The sequence below is a fragment of the Pempheris klunzingeri genome, chromosome 13, assembly GCF_042242105.1.
Source record: "Pempheris klunzingeri isolate RE-2024b chromosome 13, fPemKlu1.hap1, whole genome shotgun sequence".
Taxonomy (NCBI): domain Eukaryota; kingdom Metazoa; phylum Chordata; class Actinopteri; order Acropomatiformes; family Pempheridae; genus Pempheris; species Pempheris klunzingeri.
In genome coordinates, this window is record NC_092024.1 from 17,482,953 (window position 1) to 17,496,724 (window position 13,772).

General features: G+C 44.8%; 1 long non-coding RNA gene across 1 annotated transcript; it reads right to left on the reverse strand.

Moving 5' to 3' along the window:
- Positions 1–275: 275 nt before the first annotated feature.
- LOC139212430 (uncharacterized) lies at positions 276–1,673 on the reverse strand. The gene is made up of 5 exons (XR_011585309.1): positions 1,425–1,673; positions 1,254–1,321; positions 1,054–1,160; positions 797–949; positions 276–649 (listed from the first exon to the last, which is right to left on the reverse strand). It is a non-coding gene; the product is annotated as an uncharacterized lncRNA (long non-coding RNA).
- Between the last annotated feature and the right edge of the window lie 12,099 nt (positions 1,674–13,772).

Consider the following 13,772-nt stretch of genomic DNA (forward strand, 5'->3'; position numbering starts at 1 on the left):
TTGGCGCTATATAAATAAAGATTGATTGATCGACTGTCTATCTGTGTGTGTGTGTGTGTGTGTGTGTGTGTCTGTATGTCCGTCTGTCTGTCTCAGTCTGTCTGCTCGTGTGTGACTATCTGTCTGTCTGCTCGTGTGTGTGACTATCTGTCTGTGTGTCTGTGTGGTGTTACCTTACCTGCGTATCCCACAATGGCAATAGTGAATGAATGAAAAATCTATTATGTAGTCATGGATATAACAACGTTGACTTTACAAGAGATTATAAGATTTATTCAAGTCAACACAAGAGTGCAGCGTTCACATTTTTAACAAATATTTAGAAATTAAGAGAAAAAAATAATACAAAAAACAAATGGATGAATGTTTGAGAATGGTACAATCAAGTCAAATTATCTTTATACAGCCAAACAACACGAATCCCAGTTTGCCTTAAAGGGATTTACAATCTGTACATCGTCCGACACCCTCTGTCCTTAGACCCTCGACTCGGATGAGGAAAAACTCCCACGAAAAAACCTTTTCAAAGGGAAAAAATGGAAGAAACCTCAGGAAGAGCAACAGAGGAGGGATCCCTCTTCCAGGACGGACAGTCAGGAAATGGATGTCGTGTGTGCAATATATGTAGAATGTAGATCGTCTTCTTTGTCTGAAAGTACACCAAAGCAAATACATCAGTAATGGTCAAAGAAAACTATATATACCACAGCATTGTACATTTTTTATACACCCATTAAAATATACAGTCAATAACAACAAATTGAATGTCTGTTTTATGTATATTGGTTAATGTTACCTCAGTGATCTGCGTTGGGATGACAGTTCTTTAGTGGAGTCCTCTGTAAAGGCCTTTTGGTACTTGGGTTCTCACAGATGATCCTCTTGTTCTTCAGCGGAACTGCTCTTGTGCTTTGCTGTCGCACCTGTAGTCTGTATAGTTCCTCGTGTTCTTTTAGTTTTTGGTGTGTAAATGACAAGAAATTGCATCATCAGCTGAAGTGTTTGATAATGTTTGATTATGTTTTGAAAAAATGCCTAGCATTTAATAGTTACTTGAAGTGTTGTGTAGAATGTTGTCTCTTCTGTGCAGATGGACTTGCTGTCGTCTATTGTTGGGTATCAATGGGTAGCCATTGATGATCCTGCGGTCCTCAGTGGAGCTGCAGCAATTATTGAAAAGGCATCATTTAGGACAAGAGTCAAGAGCTGCTATTGTTATCACATGGATTGTCATTAATGCTGCTGTTTATTACTGAAACTATTGCTGTTCTCTTTGGCATTGTCTTTGTAGTGTGGATTCTTCTTCCTGGTCATCTGGTTTCTAGTGTGAAGAAGACAAGTTGCTGGTGCTATATCTTTTGCGTATTTTAACAGTTGATCAAATGCAATGAAACTTCAATTTGTACTAATATTGAAGGTGTCACCTCTAGCTTTGTGTCACAATGCTGTTTTTTGTGTGAGGATAATCTTCTGCTCTTTCTCTGTGGAGTGGCTGCCATCCGTGGGTCTTTACTGTAGACTTACACCATTGTTTTGGTTGCATTTTTCTAAAGTAAACATACAAAAATAAAGCAGTATTAGTGTAATGTTTGTGACTACAGAGAAGCCACTTACTTGTGATAAATTATTAAAGTAATGATAAAAAATCTTGGAATAATGAAAATGAGCACTTAGCTTAATGCTGTTGTCCTCCTTCTGTATACAACCGTGATGAAACAGGCGCTCTACCAAAACCACATGTGGGTGTCTATGGAAAAAACAAAACCACCATTTGGTACTGGGCATAACTTGAGCAACATATTAAAACTTGTGCACATAGTTGAGTAGTTGAATGAATGAACATCAAACAATTCTGTGCAGTGCAATTACATAGCATTTACCTGCATCTGCATCAATGGATCAGTGGTTTGTCCTCACTGTAGGTAAAGTTTTTGCTTTTGCATTTTGTGTTAGTTTCGGTTTGCATGCCAGGATTTTGCCTCCGTCACCCTGTTGTGCTGAGCAAACTGAACCTACAGCAACAAAGCAACATTAGTTCCATGTTTCTCAAGAAACAACAACAACAACAGCAGCCCTGTGTAGTGGCACTTACCTCATTCCTTCCTGTGAGGTGCCACCTCCTCGCATGCTGTGTCTGCATTGCATCACTGCAACAGTGCTTTGGCCTCACTGTAGGTGATGCTGGCTTTGTATCCTTTTGCACTTTGCGTTTGTGTGCCAGGATTTTGCCTCTGCCCCCTTTGCCAAAGTGAACCTACGGAGGAAAAAAAAGCAACATTAGTCTCATGTTTCTCAAGGGGGAACAACATACAAAGACAACTCTGGTAGTGCAACTACATCGCATTTACCTCATTTTGTCGTTTGAGGTGCCGCCTCCTTCTCCACCTGCAGACACAGCACCGCTGGAATAGTGACTTGTTTTTGTTTGCCCCTTTTGCACTGTGTGTGTTTAGGTTTGCATGTCAGGATTTTGCCTCAGTCACCCTTTGCCGCTGTTGTGTTTTGTAAAGTCAACCTACAGAAACAAAGCAACATTAGTTCCATGTTTCTCAAGAAGCAACAACGACAACAAGCCCTGTGTAGTGCAACTACATAGCATTTACCTCATTGTTTCCTTTCACGTGCCAGGATTTTGCCTCCGTCACCCTGTTGTGCTGAGCAAACTGAACCTACAGAAACAAAGCAACATTAGTTTCATGTTTCTCAAGAAACAACAACACCAACAGCCCTGTGTAGTGCAACTACATAGCATTTACCTCATTCCTTCCTGTGAGGTGCCACCTCCTCGCATGCTGTGTCTGCATTGCATCACTGCAACAGTGCTTTGGCCTCACTGTAGGTGATGCTGGCTTTGTATCCTTTTGCACTTTGCGTGTGTGTGCCAGGATTTTGCCTCTGCCCCCTTTGCCAAAGTGAACCTACAGAAAAAAAGCAACATTAGTCTCATGTTTCTCAAGGGGGAACAGCATACAAAGACAACTCTGGTAGTGCAACTACATAGCATTTACCTCATTTTGACGCTTGAGGTGCCGCCTCCTTCTCCACCTGCAGACACAGCACCGCTGGAATAGTGATTTGTTTTTGTTTGCCCCTTTTGCACTTTGTGTGTGTTTAGGTTTGCATGTCAGGATTTTGCCTCCGTCACCCTTTGCCGCTGTTGTGTTTTGTAAAGTCAACCTACAGAAACAAAGCAACACTGGTTCCATGTTTCTCAAGAAGCAACAACGACAACAGCCTTGTGTAGTGCAACTACATAGCATTTACCTCATTGCTTCCTTTGACGTGCCACAGCACCGCTGGAACAGTGATTTGTTTTCACTGTAGATGATGTTTTTGCTGCCCCCTTTTTTGCTTTGTGTTAGTTTCGGTTTGCATGCCAGGATTTTGCCTCCGTCACCCTGTTGTGCTGAGCAAACTAAACCTATAGAAGCAAAGTAACATTAGTTTCATGTTTCTCAAGAAACAACAACACCAACAGCCCTGTGTAGTGCAACTACATAGCATTTACCTCATTCCTTCCTGTGAGGTGCCACCTCCTCGCATGCTGTGTCTGCATTGCATCACTGCAACAGTGCTTTGGCCTCACTGTAGGTGATGCTGGCTTTGTATCCTTTTGCACTTTGCGTGTGTGTGCCAGGATTTTGCCTCTGCCCCCTTTGCCAAAGTGAACCTATGGAGGAAAAAATAGCATCATTAGTCTCATGTTTCTCAAGGGGGAACAACATACAAAGACAACTCTGGTAGTGCAACTACATTACCTCATTTTGACGCTTGAGGTGCCGCCTCCTTCTCCACCTGCAGACACAGCACCGCTGGAATAGTGACTTGTTTTTGTTTGCCCCTTTTGCACTTTGTGTGTGTTTAGGTTTGCATGTCAGGATTTTGCCTCTGTCCCCCTTTGCTGAAGTGAACCTACAGAGAAAACAAAGCAACATTAGTTCCATGTTTCTCAAGAAGCAACAACGACAACAGCCCTGCATAGTGCAACTACATAGCATTTACCTCATTGTTTCCTTTGAGATGCCACAGCACCGCTGGAACAGTGGTTTGTTTTCACTGTAGATGATGTTTTTGCTGCCCCCTTTTTTGCTTTGTGTTAGTTTCGGTTTGCATGCCAGGATTTTGTCTCCGTCACCCTGTTGTGCTGAGCAAACTAAACCTATAGAAGCAAAGTAACATTAGTTCCATGTTTCTCAAGAAACAACAACAACAACAGCCCTGTGTAGTGCAACTACATAGCACTTACCTCATTCCTTCCTGTGAGGTGCCACCTCCTCGCATGCTGTGTCTGCATTGCATCACTGCAACAGTGCTTTGGCCTCACTGTAGGTGATGCTGGCTTTGTATCCTTTTGCACTTTGCGTGTGTGTGCCAGGATTTTGCCTCTGCCCCCTTTGCCAAAGTGAACCTACAGAAAAAAAGCAACATTAGTCTCATGTTTCTCAAGGGGGAACAGCATACAAAGACAACTCTGGTAGTGCAACTACATAGCATTTACCTCATTTTGACGCTTGAGGTGCCGCCTCCTTCTCCACCTGCAGACACAGCACCGCTGGAATAGTGATTTGTTTTTGTTTGCCCCTTTTGCACTTTGTGTGTGTTTAGGTTTGCATGTCAGGATTTTGCCTCCGTCACCCTTTGCCGCTGTTGTGTTTTGTAAAGTCAACCTACAGAAACAAAGCAACACTGGTTCCATGTTTCTCAAGAAGCAACAACGACAACAGCCTTGTGTAGTGCAACTACATAGCATTTACCTCATTGCTTCCTTTGACGTGCCACAGCACCGCTGGAACAGTGATTTGTTTTCACTGTAGATGATGTTTTTGCTGCCCCCTTTTTTGCTTTGTGTTAGTTTCGGTTTGCATGCCAGGATTTTGCCTCCGTCACCCTGTTGTGCTGAGCAAACTAAACCTATAGAAGCAAAGTAACATTAGTTTCATGTTTCTCAAGAAACAACAACACCAACAGCCCTGTGTAGTGCAACTACATAGCATTTACCTCATTCCTTCCTGTGAGGTGCCACCTCCTCGCATGCTGTGTCTGCATTGCATCACTGCAACAGTGCTTTGGCCTCACTGTAGGTGATGCTGGCTTTGTATCCTTTTGCACTTTGCGTGTGTGTGCCAGGATTTTGCCTCTGCCCCCTTTGCCAAAGTGAACCTATGGAGGAAAAAATAGCATCATTAGTCTCATGTTTCTCAAGGGGGAACAACATACAAAGACAACTCTGGTAGTGCAACTACATTACCTCATTTTGACGCTTGAGGTGCCGCCTCCTTCTCCACCTGCAGACACAGCACCGCTGGAATAGTGACTTGTTTTTGTTTGCCCCTTTTGCACTTTGTGTGTGTTTAGGTTTGCATGTCAGGATTTTGCCTCTGTCCCCCTTTGCTGAAGTGAACCTACAGAGAAAACAAAGCAACATTAGTTCCATGTTTCTCAAGAAGCAACAACGACAACAGCCCTGCATAGTGCAACTACATAGCATTTACCTCATTGTTTCCTTTGAGATGCCACAGCACCGCTGGAACAGTGGTTTGTTTTCACTGTAGATGATGTTTTTGCTGCCCCCTTTTTTGCTTTGTGTTAGTTTCGGTTTGCATGCCAGGATTTTGTCTCCGTCACCCTGTTGTGCTGAGCAAACTAAACCTATAGAAGCAAAGTAACATTAGTTCCATGTTTCTCAAGAAACAACAACAACAACAGCCCTGTGTAGTGCAACTACATAGCACTTACCTCATTCCTTCCTGTGAGGTGCCACCTCCTCGCATGCTGTGTCTGCATTGCATCACTGCAACAGTGCTTTGGCCTCACTGTAGGTGATGCTGGCTTTGTATCCTTTTGCACTTTGCGTGTGTGTGCCAGGATTTTGCCTCTGCCCCCTTTGCCAAAGTGAACCTACAGAAAAAAAGCAACATTAGTCTCATGTTTCTCAAGGGGGAACAGCATACAAAGACAACTCTGGTAGTGCAACTACATAGCATTTACCTCATTTTGACGCTTGAGGTGCCGCCTCCTTCTCCACCTGCAGACACAGCACCGCTGGAATAGTGATTTGTTTTTGTTTGCCCCTTTTGCACTTTGTGTGTGTTTAGGTTTGCATGTCAGGATTTTGCCTCCGTCACCCTTTGCCGCTGTTGTGTTTTGTAAAGTCAACCTACAGAAACAAAGCAACACTGGTTCCATGTTTCTCAAGAAGCAACAACGACAACAGCCTTGTGTAGTGCAACTACATAGCATTTACCTCATTGCTTCCTTTGACGTGCCACAGCACCGCTGGAACAGTGATTTGTTTTCACTGTAGATGATGTTTTTGCTGCCCCCTTTTTTGCTTTGTGTTAGTTTCGGTTTGCATGCCAGGATTTTGCCTCCGTCACCCTGTTGTGCTGAGCAAACTAAACCTATAGAAGCAAAGTAACATTAGTTTCATGTTTCTCAAGAAACAACAACACCAACAGCCCTGTGTAGTGCAACTACATAGCATTTACCTCATTCCTTCCTGTGAGGTGCCACCTCCTCGCATGCTGTGTCTGCATTGCATCACTCCAACAGTGCTTTGGCCTCACTGTAGGTGATGCTGGCTTTGTATCCTTTTGCACTTTGCGTGTGTGTGCCAGGATTTTGCCTCTGCCCCCTTTGCCAAAGTGAACCTATGGAGGAAAAAAAAGCATCATTAGTCTCATGTTTCTCAAGGGGGAACAGCATACAAAGACAACTCTGGTAGTGCAACTACATTACCTCATTTTGACGCTTGAGGTGCCGCCTCCTTCTCCACCTGCAGACACAGCACCGCTGGAATAGTGACTTGTTTTTGTTTGCCCCTTTTGCACTTTGTGTGTGTTTAGGTTTGCATGTCAGGATTTTGCCTCTGTCCCCCTTTGCTGAAGTGAACCTACAGAGAAAACAAAGCAACATTAGTTCCATGTTTCTCAAGAAGCAACAACGACAACAGCCCTGCATAGTGCAACTACATAGCATTTACCTCATTGTTTCCTTTGAGATGCCACAGCACCGCTGGAACAGTGGTTTGTTTTCACTGTAGATGATGTTTTTGCTGCCCCCTTTTTTGCTTTGTGTTAGTTTCGGTTTGCATGCCAGGATTTTGCCTCCGTCACCCTGTCGTGCTGAGCAAACTAAACCTATAGAAGCAAAGTAACATTAGTTCCATGTTTCTCAAGAAACAACAACAACAGCCCTGTGTAGTGCAACTACATAGCACTTACCTCATTCCTTCCTGTGAGGTGCCACCTCCTCGCATGCTGTGTCTGCATTGCATCACTGCAACAGTGCTTTGGCCTCACTGTAGGTGATGCTGGCTTTGTATCCTTTTGCACTTTGCGTGTGTGTGCCAGGATTTTGCCTCTGCCCCCTTTGCCAAAGTGAACCTACAGAAAAAAAGCAACATTAGTCTCATGTTTCTCAAGGGGGAACAACATACAAAGACAACTCTGGTAGTGCAACTACATAGCATTTACCTCATTTTGACGCTTGAGGTGCCGCCTCCTTCTCCACCTGCAGACACAGCACCGCTGGAATAGTGATTTGTTTTTGTTTGCCCCTTTTGCACTTTGTGTGTGTTTAGGTTTGCATGTCAGGATTTTGCCTCCGTCACCCTTTGCCGCTGTTGTGTTTTGTAAAGTCAACCTACAGAAACAAAGCAACACTGGTTCCATGTTTCTCAAGAAGCAACAACGACAACAGCCTTGTGTAGTGCAACTACATAGCATTTACCTCATTGCTTCCTTTGACGTGCCACAGCACCGCTGGAACAGTGATTTGTTTTCACTGTAGATGATGTTTTTGCTGCCCCCTTTTTTGCTTTGTGTTAGTTTCGGTTTGCATGCCAGGATTTTGCCTCCGTCACCCTGTTGTGCTGAGCAAACTAAACCTATAGAAGCAAAGTAACATTAGTTTCATGTTTCTCAAGAAACAACAACAACAACAGCCCTGTGTAGTGCAACTACATAGCACTTACCTCATTCCTTCCTGTGAGGTGCCACCTCCTCGCATGCTGTGTCTGCATTGCATCACTGCAACAGTGCTTTGGCCTCACTGTAGGTGATGCTGGCTTTGTATCCTTTTGCACTTTGCGTGTGTGTGCCAGGATTTTGCCTCTGCCCCCTTTGCCAAAGTGAACCTATGGAGGAAAAAATAGCATCATTAGTCTCATGTTTCTCAAGGGGGAACAGCATACAAAGACAACTCTGGTAGTGCAACTACATTACCTCATTTTGACGCTTGAGGTGCCGCCTCCTTCTCCACCTGCAGACACAGCACCGCTGGAATAGTGACTTGTTTTTGTTTGCCCCTTTTGCACTTTGTGTGTGTTTAGGTTTGCATGTCAGGATTTTGCCTCTGTCCCCCTTTGCTGAAGTGAACCTACAGAGAAAACAAAGCAACATTAGTTCCATGTTTCTCAAGAAGCAACAACGACAACAGCCCTGCATAGTGCAACTACATAGCATTTACCTCATTGTTTCCTTTGAGATGCCACAGCACCGCTGGAACAGTGGTTTGTTTTCACTGTAGATGATGTTTTTGCTGCCCCCTTTTTTGCTTTGTGTTAGTTTCGGTTTGCATGCCAGGATTTTGCCTCCGTCACCCTGTTGTGCTGAGCAAACTAAACCTATAGAAGCAAAGTAACATTAGTTCCATGTTTCTCAAGAAACAACAACAACAACAGCCCTGTGTAGTGCAACTACATAGCACTTACCTCATTCCTTCCTGTGAGGTGCCACCTCCTCGCATGCTGTGTCTGCATTGCATCACTGCAACAGTGCTTTGGCCTCACTGTAGGTGATGCTGGCTTTGTATCCTTTTGCACTTTGCGTGTGTGTGCCAGGATTTTGCCTCTGGCCCCTTTGCCAAAGTGAACCTATGGAGGAAAAAAAGCATCATTAGTCTCATGTTTCTCAAGGGGGAACAACATACAAAGACAACTCTGGTAGTGCAACTACATTACCTCATTTTGACGCTTGAGGTGCCGCCTCCTTCTCCACCTGCAGACACAGCACCGCTGGAATAGTGACTTGTTTTTGTTTGCCCCTTTTGCACTTTGTGTGTGTTTAGGTTTGCATGTCAGGATTTTGCCTCTGTCCCCCTTTGCTGAAGTGAACCTACAGAGAAAACAAAGCAACATTAGTTCCATGTTTCTCAAGAAGCAACAATGACAACAGCCCTGCGTAGTGCAACTACATAGCATTTACCTCATTGTTTCCTTTGAGATGCCACAGCACCGCTGGAACAGTGATTTGTTTTCACTGTAGATGATGTTTTTGCTACCCCCTTTTTTGCTTTGTATTAGTTTCGGTTTGCATGCCAGGATTTTGCCTCCGTCACCCTGTTGTGCTGAGCAAACTGAACCTACAGAAACAAAGCAACATTAGTTTTATGTTTCTCAAGAAACAACAACAACAGCCCTGTGTAGTGCAACTACATAGCACTTACCTCATTCCTTCCTGTGAGGTGCCACCTCCTCGCATGCTGTGTCTGCATTGCATCACTCCAACAGTGCTTTGGCCTCACTGTAGGTGATGCTGGCTTTGTATCCTTTTGCACTTTGCGTGTGTGTGCCAGGATTTTGCCTCTGCCCTCTTTGCCAAAGTGAACCTATGGAGGAAAAAAAAGCATCATTAGTCTCATGTTTCTCAAGGGGGAACAGCATACAAAGACAACTCTGGTAGTGCAACTACATTACCTCATTTTGACGCTTGAGGTGCCGCCTCCTTCTCCACCTGCAGACACAGCACCGCTGGAATAGTGACTTGTTTTTGTTTGCCCCTTTTGCACTTTGTGTTTGTTTAGGTTTGCATGTCAGGATTTTGCCTCCGTCACCCTTTGCCGCTGTTGTGTTTTGTAAAGTCAACCTACAGAAAAAAAGCAATATTAGTTCCATGTTTCTCAAGGAACAACAACGACAACAGCCCTGCGTAGTGCAACTACATAGCATTTACCTCATTGTTTCCTTTGAGATGCCACAGCACCGCTGGAACAGTGATTTGTTTTCACTGTAGATGATGTTTTTGCTGCCCCCTTTTTTGCTTTGTGTTAGTTTCGGTTTGCATGCCAGGATTCTGCCTCCGTCACCCTGTTGTGCTGAGCAAACTGAACCTACAGAAACAAAGCAACATTAGTTTTATGTTTCTCAAGAAACAACAACAACAGCCCTGTGTAGTGCAACTACATAGCACTTACCTCATTCCTTCCTGTGAGGTGCCACCTCCTCGCATGCTGTGTCTGCATTGCATCACTGCAACAGTGCTTTGGCCTCACTGTAGGTGATGCTGGCTTTGTATCCTTTTGCACTTTGCGTGTGTGTGCCAGGATTTTGCCTCTGCCCCCTTTGCCAAAGTGAACCTATGGAGGAAAAAAAAGCATCATTAGTCTCATGTTTCTCAAGGGGGAACAGCATACAAAGACAACTCTGGTAGTGCAACTACATTACCTCATTTTGACGCTTGAGGTGCCGCCTCCTTCTCCACCTGCAGACACAGCACCGCTGGAATAGTGACTTGTTTTTGTTTGCCCCTTTTGCACTTTGTGTTTGTTTAGGTTTGCATGCCAGGATTTTGCCTCTGTCCCCCTTTGCCGAAGTGAACCTACAGAGGAAAAAAAGCCACATTAGTCTCATGTTTCTCAAGGATCAACAACAAAGACAACTCTGGTAGTGCAACTACATAGCATTTACCTCATTTTGTCGTTTGAGGTGCCGCCTCCTTCTCCACCTGCAGACACAGCACCGCTGGAATAGTGATTTGTTGTCACTGTAGACGATGTTTCTGCTGCCCCCTTTGCTTTCTCCCTTGTTTGTGTGGAGATGGTGTTTGCTGACGTTTTCATTCATAGTCTTGCTTTTTGGTGTGGACTTGCTTCTGGTTTTTCCACTTTTGCACTTTGTGTTTGTTTTGATTTGCATGTCCTCACTGCAGGTTATGTTGGTTTCTTTGTTGGTGCCTCTGTCCCCCATGCTTTCTCTCCTCCTTATGTCACTTGTTTTTGTTCCTTTTCACAACAGCATGATCATATTTGTTGGCAAGATACTTCTTCCAAATACATGATTATGTGTTTGACAAAGGTTGCTGCTGAGGTTATTACAGACTTAAAATACAGTAAACTGGACTGTGATAACTGTAGTAGGTCTGCAGTACACCTGATTGGAGGCAGGTGTGTGGTTGGGATATGTAAATGTGATCAATGAGTGTCTCTTTTTCAGTTGTTGCAGCTGTGACAAGTTGTGTGTAGCCTCTGGACTGGAGCAGCTCTTGTATGGCCTTCTTTCCTTTGCTGAGAAGGTCCTCATTGAAGTCTCCACAGACAATGACTGGTTGCTGGTTCATCATGTCCAAAGAGTCCAAAAGGCTTTTCATGTTTGGCAAAAACTTGTCTAGACTGAAGTTTGGGGGTCTGTAAACAGCTGCAATCAGCGCTCTGACCGGGGCTTCAACTTTGACAACCACAAACTCGAGATCACTAACATCGGTGTACATGTACCTTCGAGCCTCTGCTTGAATATGGCTCTTACAGTACACTGCGACTCCACCTCCATCCTTTTGTGCCATGTTTGGATGGTTGGCGTAGGAAGCGTGTCTGCTACGTGCAAACACGTTGTATCCCTCCCACTGAAAATCTGGGGCAACAGAGGATCCAGACAAATGTGTCTCCGTAATGCACAAGATGTCAGCAAGTCCCAGTTCGTGGTGGCACTTCATGTCCTCAATGTGAGTTGGAAGTCCTTGTGCATTGTGGTGAATGAGGATGAAATGGCGGGCAGTTTGTTCTGTCGATCTCACATGCTGCAACAGTGGTCTTGTGCTGTCGAATGACACTTGCCTCATACTTTGCAGTGCAGCTGTGATTGCAGGATCGGCATAGATTTTCTTTTCCTGAAAATCTGTGATGTACAGTCTTTGAAGTGAGGTGGTCCTGCTGAGGGCAACGTACGACATTCCAGGTCCAAACACACGCTTTAAGCTGACAACTGCTGACTGCATTGTCATGCCTTGCACTTTGTGAGCTGTGCATGCAAAGGCTAACTTAAGTGGGAACTGCCTTCGCACCACTCCTTTTTTGCTCATGTGCTCCTCACTTCTTTCTATGTACACCAAGTTGTCCGTCTTCCCCAGTATCTTTTTGCGGAATCTTTGTCCCGCAGCGGGATTGTCCAATCGGAGACCAAGGAGTGTGACTGTCCTTTGTCCATTTTGCTCTTTTGTCACTATGTTGGCAAGCGTACCAAAAGTGCCATTGACAATCCCATCCTCCACATCCAGATTCCTGATCATCATAACGCGTACTCCTTGAGCAGCCATTATGTTGTCTGGCAAATCTGTTTTTCTGCCTTTGATGCCCCGCGCCTGGATCATTGCCCCTGTGGTGGTGTCTTTTTTGTAGTTTTCTGCTTGTATGTTTACAAAGTCAGAATGGAGAGCAGCCACGGTTGCGGAATTGTGGTCATCAACCTCTCTGTTTGTTGCAAAGATATGCAGGGCATCAAGTGGACAGTCCTTGACATCGTGGACAGCCTGGGTGAGCAATGTTCTGTCATCATTGCTGAGCGCATCTGACTTCAGTTTCACCCTCAGTCTGTTCAGGAGCTGCGCAAAAGCCAGATCATCTTTTTGGCGCATGATCTGTGTCAGGATGACCATCTGAAAGTTGTCTCTCCAGAGGTCGAGCACGTCGCCTTCATACACGCACAGTGGTTTAGCTTTACCAAGGGGCGGCAGTTGGTAGAAGTCTCCCACTGCTAGGACAGACATCCCTCCAAAAGGTTTCTTGTTACCTTTGATCTGTTGAAATCTCCAGTGGACATATGCGAATAACTCTTTGGAAACCATGGAGATTTCATCTATTATCAGAATGTCTGCATTTGACAGCGTCGCTCTCATTTCATCAAGTGCATTTCCAAGTCCTTGATATGGCGCTTTCAGACTTCGTGGCAGTTTCAGGATGGAGTGTAAGGTTTTTCCTGAGATGTTGAAAGCCGCCGTGCCAGTGAATGCAGTCAGAAGCACCGCAGGCCTGGACATGTCTGCTTCGTTGCGGAATCTCGGAAGTTGTCGCAGAATCTTTGTCGTCTCCTCATATATGCACTTGATGACGTGCGATTTTCCACAGCCAGCTCCCCCTGAGACAAAGTAGAAGAACTGCTCAGGATTGTGGCCCCAGACACGCTTCAGGCACCATTCGCGCACAGTGTAGAATATGGACGCCTGTTCTTCGTTGAGGCTTTGGTACAATTTTCTCACAAAGTCTGGGCTCAACTTTGGGGCTTCTATTGCTGGAAGAACTCCACCCTTGTCACATATGGCATCGTAGTCGGGTACATTGTCTCGCTCGTTCTCCTCATTGGGATTTAGGGGCTCTTGCTCGGCAATACACTCCAAACGATCCACTTCAACCTCGGGTGCAAAAGTGTTCCACGCATTAAGAATCGGCCCTTGCTGTTGAATCTTTGCCAGTGCCTTCTCAATTTTTTTGCCATGACCTTCATATCGTTTCTTCATGGCATCGACCAGGACACGTACGTCATAGCCCCACTTGCGTCCACTTTTGTAGAACTGCTCATATGTTGGGTGCTCTTCGTTTTTCAGGTCGTTATTTGATCTGTGTGGAAAGTACAGTTTCAGCAAACGCCCGTAAAACTTTTCGGGTGTTTTCTTTTCAGAGAAGCGTGGAAATCTGACGATGGCAGGTTTTCCCACAGTTCTTTTTTGAATATGCCCTTTGTCGTGCAAAAGGGGGATGGCATTTTTGCCTTCAGTTTGACGACC